This window comes from Cephus cinctus, unplaced genomic scaffold (genome assembly GCF_000341935.2).
Source record: "Cephus cinctus unplaced genomic scaffold, Ccin1 Ccin1_scaffold0577, whole genome shotgun sequence".
Lineage (NCBI taxonomy): Eukaryota > Metazoa > Arthropoda > Insecta > Hymenoptera > Cephidae > Cephus > Cephus cinctus.
Genome location: NW_014333226.1, coordinates 199,309 through 205,447, shown reverse-complemented (window position 1 = coordinate 205,447; position 6,139 = coordinate 199,309). Strand labels below are relative to the sequence as shown.

Sequence of the window (6,139 nt, the reverse complement as noted above, 5' to 3'; positions counted from 1 at the left end):
ATTTGCAAAGTATGTGACCTTTAAAAACTCCATTGTTCTCTTAATTTAACCGTCATTTTAGACAGTCGGTTGAATTTCAAATATTTTACGTTATCGTGAAATTTTTTAGTTTCCTTTGCCTTGGCTTCTTTTCTCGTACAATAGAAAAACATTAAAATGGTGTACATATACATATATAATAAATTGTACATATCCACTCTTATACTCGCCAGCAAAATTTGGTACGATAATTAGTAAAGTTCATTCCTTAGTCATGTTACGTTAATTGATATTTATCGTAGAATATTCAAGCGAGTGATTACGCGTAAACGAATTTGTGATCGAGGAGCGATAGCCAGTGACGCAGCTAATGGCAACGGGAGCTTCTCCACCTCCTGTCCTCTTTATGAAATTTTGCGATTCAATTTATGGTCACTCGTCGATAAGCGGATTTGAATTTATATCTAACCTACATGACCGTTCGGCGGGTTACATTCGTGCTCTATGCAAACATCCAGTGGCACACGTGCATAGCTTCACTCCGTATGTACTTACCTAACCTCTAAAGCAGAGAGAATTGAATTCCTTCGTACAGACTATATAACAGTCAGTGCATAAATGTTTGGATGATATATCATCCCAGTGTATTTCAAGAGTTTCTTACATTCGCTCTCTATATAATATACACCTTGTACATAGACATGACACAGATATATACACCTCGTCTTCATCCACAGCCTCGTGTGCTACTTGGACGTCCTGTACATAAAAACACGTCATCCTTTCACTTCCGGATAACACAATCTATCATCAGCACTTTCCTGGATGGACGTACTTGTGGACGTAGGAAAAATTGCGAACGAGTATCGAATTTGACGGACGTCAAGAAAGACTTTTCCACGGTCAGTATCTACGTGATTATCACTCGACACGTACTTTAACGTTAATCGAACGGCACTGAAGCACGTTAAGCGGCATCAGACACACGGTTGATATAATCGGCTGGATTTCAAATTAATTTGCTAGCAGCGTGTTTACGATAATGGAGGCTCGTGTTACGACCACGAATTCAATGCGGATTAATCTCCGTGAGCGTTACGCGCTCTCGTTGAGCAGGACAATTACATTGGTATTCATAACCCTCGATGTCGGTCCCCAGGTGATCAGTGTCCCTGGTCAGGATTAAGGACAGTACTGGGACTAGGAACATGCGGAATAGGATAATCCAGTGTATACGCTACCAGCCATGGATTTTTGGTTAGTTTAAAAAGTTCAGTTGCTTATTAATTGAGTTGTCTTATCAAATTTGACATCCTTTGATTTCGAGTTGTTTGGTTAGTCTGTAATTCTTGGGATCTTTAGATCTCTGAAATTGGACAAATAATGGAAGAAGGAAAATCGTGTAGAAGAAAAACTGCAGACTCCTATTATGGTTACTGGGTTGTAGCTCAAAATAATAGCTGCTATAAATAACGTAACGACCTTTGCTCTGGGAGGAACATGGAGGAAAGAAAAAAAAAAGATGCTATCTCGTGAAATGAATTTCGACTCCAGGAATAAATCGTCCCGTGTAATTACCGCGTGGTTAATGGCCACTTGTTCGCTCAGTGGAAACTGGGTATTGCGGATTTCAAGATACACTTGAGAATTCAGTCGATTCATCTGACAGAATTTAAGGGTGGGACATTGCGTCAGGTATGTCACACTTGCTCCAGATAATAAATCTTGATTAAAATTAATGAGTTTGAATTTTTTTTCTTTTATTATAAATCGACACGACTATTAAGAGCGTGCGGTAATGAAACTTTATAACCCTTGAGAGATAAATGAGGCTTTTATATTCACCGTAATAATTGTTTATAATCTTCAGAAATTAATTTATATTAACGTTCCGCTCTATAAAATAATACTTTGCCCAACAGAATTCACTGCAGAATTCCAGAGCGATGCGCACGCAGCTACAGTCACAATCATAATGACAATCACAGTGTAAGTCCATTGTAAGGTTAATATAGAAGTAATGGCTGGGTATAATAAAGAAGACCTTATGGAACGGGCAATAAAGGCAGTCCGCAAAGTCCGACCGCATTCGCGAAACTCCTATGAATTTATCCACGCGATACGTTTCTCCTGTATGCATATAAGTTACGTTTGTACCAAGTCGCACCAGGTTGCGTTGCGGTAGAAAATCTATGACGCTTAAAATCCTGCGGAAAGCCAAACGAAGGAAAAACCAAAGTTAAGTGATTTTAGAAAAAAATGCCTAAGGTAACGTAAAATTTCAATTACGGTAAAAACAATTGTATAACCTAACAAAAATATTATTAAAAGATCGATACGTGGAATAATTGAACGTGGATTTAAGTAATTGAATCGTAATGCATGAATGGTAATGGTGATGGGAAAACAGTACCAATAAATTCTACAGGGTGTGGTATGAAATTTGATTATCACGATCTTGTACATAATTCAATTTATCTCTCGAAATTACAAACGGATCTCTATACAGAGTTTCGGATTCGAGACTCGGTCATTATCTTTTTTTAATTAACTTAGGATTTAACAAATATAAAATTATATTGTACTATGTACATTTTATTATATTACATGTATACGATAAATACATAATTCAGCGAGCTTCAACGCTTCTTCCCACGAGCCTCTGAGAGACAAACCGGGCAGATGAACATTAACACAAATAAGAAACGAGGATTTGCATGGGAAACGCACTGGCCTGTGCGCCCTTGCAGCAGTCGGGTATAACAACGGTACGACAGTGACTCGCGCACCCGTGTGCTAGGGAGACGATTACGCGAGGCGTAGAATGAACGACGCGAAACCGAAAGAAGAAAAAGAAGAAACTGAGAGACCGATGATGCTCTGTTTGTCACCGGATTAGCTATCCTCGGACCCGTAGCGACCATGAAAGCGTAGGATGACGCGTGAGAGTACGTCGAACAGAAAAGATCAGTTGATCCCGTGAATTGAAAGTTACATCGGTTCCACTAACAAACTCACGATCTTCAATTGTTTTGACGATCCCGATTAAATAGATCCTGGCATCTGGCTACGTTAGGATGGCTGCAACGGCTCCGTGCTGCTTCTGCGATCCCTGTATGCTCGCCGATCCTGAAGACGCTCGCCGCTTGCTTCGCGTTGAGCCGCCATGTTGCGGTGCTCCGGTCTGACGTCACCTCTCCTCGACAGCGCTCCGCCAGGCTCGTAGTTGGCTCTCTCGGGCCCCGACTCAATAGAAATTGTATCGAATCCTCTCGGATCCGGTTAATGAAGTCAAAAACAAGCGAAACGTTTCGCACAGGAAAATAAATACAAATACTTGAAATAAAGTCAGTCCAACGCCACGCAAAAAGCTTCGTAACCCATCAGGCACCTCGACGTAGCCGAATTCGCATACTTCGTGACGTGCATCAAAATGCCACGTCACAGTATATAATGTAAGGCTGAAGAAGCACGTGAGGCTGCAAAGGTTACGACCAGGAACACTCCAAATCCCAAGGACGCCCGTAGACTCCAAAATCTGTGGTGAGGAACAGGTGGTATCTAAAATGGAATATGTAGACTTCCAACTTCCAGTAAAAAATAGCACTGCAATACATTTTAGCTCCCGCGTACAGGTTTGCGTCTAACTGAACGCGAAACTCAAAACAATTGCGAATCGCATGTTCGACGTAGAGCTGCAGCACGAAGCTAAGGCGTTCCGACAGTATCGAAAATCTGTCAAGAAGTTACCAAATTTCAAACGCAGATATTTCCCTTATTATGTATGCTCTCCGTACGAACTGTTTTTCATCTTTATTCTTCTTTTCCTGCTCTATGACTTTTGCATTTAACTTTTATCGTTATCATTTCACTTGACAAAGATAATTTTTTTATTTGCCTACGGGAATCAAACGAACAATAATAATACGCCTAATCGATGCATAATCAAAAAACATTCATAGGTTATCACATAAGATTTTCGAAATCGTGCATCTTTTCACCGCAAAGCGCAAACATGCGTCTCAGCTGATACACTTTGCATAGAACATATGGACATTGTAAAAGGATTGAATAGGTACGATAACGTATACGAATTTTTTCTGTAAAAATTAAATTTTCTTATCATATGTAAACTTCTGAACGACAATGTAATTATACAGAGACGTTATACCGTTACCACGGATAAATATGTTCCAATAGTTGTGTCATAATTTTAGTCCCACTTATTAATAAATACCACTAAAACTGTCACTAGGCACACTTAATAAAATGCGTTACAAGCAAAGCCATCAGTTGTAATTCAAAGTGTTCTTAAACTTGACAACAATTACCAATTGAAAATATATGACGGATATTCAAATCCTTTTTAATCGATATTCTTACAGTGAGTAGCACCGTTCATCCATTAAGCTTATACTTACGCGAAAAAGAATAGACTTTTTAATAAAGATAATTAATATCCTCGCTCCGAAGTAACCATAAAAAAATGAAGTAAAATTGTAAAAAAAGCTAATAGAATGAATCAAGTAAAATAAAAAATGTCAAATTCATCAAAATAAAGAATACCAATATATAACACTATGACTTTTAGTAGCGATATAACGGCGTAGTCAGTATCGGTCGTTAGTATTCAAAAGCCACAATGCAGGAGCCGTCCACTTGCATATTTTGAGAAAATCCACAGCAGATTCAGCAACATATTCCGCAAGAATATTTAAAGGTTTCGGGCACGAATATTAGCATATTTATTGAACGTCACTCATAGCTCCGTCCCAGGACCTAAAATACCAACTGCACGTCTTCGTTCCACCCTAAGGATAACCAACGGATCAACCACCAAGAAGACATAATTACTTCACCCCAATTGGATAGCATCTTCCCACGTCGACCCAAAGTGATCTGTTTCGGTTGACAGATTCTAGACCACTTTCATTTTCTACCCCCGTCAAAAGCGAACCCCAGCAAAGCATACCCCAGGTATGATCCGACAATCAAATTATTTTCCGTAAAAGCCATCGAAACTTTTCCCTCCCGATCCAAAATTCCTTACCGCTATCGCAAATCGAATAAACCCCCCAAAAAATTTGTCTACTAAAAAATAATTAATTTATAGCAAACGTAAAAGCTGCTATTAGTTCGGTATGTTGTATACACGTATATATATTTACTCCCGCAATATAGTATATGCCTACTACACTGCGGTCTTGTATCCAATACAGCATACCCCTGGGGCGCAGAAAACTTTGAGATTATAACTTGAATTTTTAATTAGGCCCAGGAACAAGGGTCATCAATCTTGGCCAAGGGCAGTAATCGTTCACGAGAAGAAAAAGGAGGAAGTCGCCACGTCAGCCGATTAAAAATTGTCATCGTTCCTTATACTTCCTCCGTCGTCCTCGGCTCGTTCGTGCTCGGCCGTCCCTGCTGACATCGCTCCGGGTCCTCCCCAATGCGAACAGCGGAAGTTCAACTTTTCAACTTGAGGTGAAGCTTTTCTAATCAGCGGACATTAATCTTTGTTAAGTCACGAGCGCCGTATAATGGGCCCTTCGCGTACATGCTTCTGCATTATGAAGACCCCAAGTGTTTTTTTTCCCTATCTTCCTTGCGGGCTAGTACTTATCGACTCCTTAAGATGGATCCTCATGATTTTAGATTTAAATTATAATACGAGTAGGCTTTACTTAAGAGTAGATCTGACTTACCCAATTTATTAACGATTTTCTTCCCAGGACGCCCTGTAGTGATGCTCATCGTTAGAGACACTTATTAAAGAATCGGTACGCTCTGTGAAATGATTTGGGACAACAGAGCGTACAAATTCTAAAATAAATATCGTAACAGTCCGATCGATCCAGCATAGACGAAATCCCATTGCACGAAGCGTTGATTGGGTATTGCATAATTTACCAATGCATCGTCCGACTGCATAAACAAAAGGGTTGGAGGAACTTTCATGAGGCGTAAAAGAAAAAGAAATGTTCAGTTCTCGAAAAAATTAGCGAATTATCGACCGGAAGCTACGGCGAACGGTATGAAATTCCGACTGTATTAATCGAAAGTCAAACTGAATGTCATATGAATTTGGCACTGGTTTCAAATTAATTAAATGGCATCGGCCGCTATTTAAAATTCCCGCCCGCGGGAAATGGCTGAATGA

The 6,139-nt window shown here is 39.7% G+C and overlaps 1 long non-coding RNA gene across 2 annotated transcripts; it reads left to right on the top strand.

Annotated features, from left to right (window-relative positions):
- Positions 1-156: 156 nt before the first annotated feature.
- LOC107268646 lies at positions 157-5,221 on the top strand. 2 transcript variants are annotated; one of them, XR_003059985.1, is made up of 5 exons: positions 157-522; positions 717-881; positions 1,009-1,236; positions 1,342-1,674; positions 1,902-5,221. It is a non-coding gene; the product is annotated as an uncharacterized LOC107268646 (long non-coding RNA). The 2 variants fall into 2 exon arrangements; XR_001537906.2 differs by lacking the exon at positions 157-522 and having other exon boundaries at positions 564-881.
- The last annotated feature ends 918 nt before the right edge of the window (positions 5,222-6,139 follow it).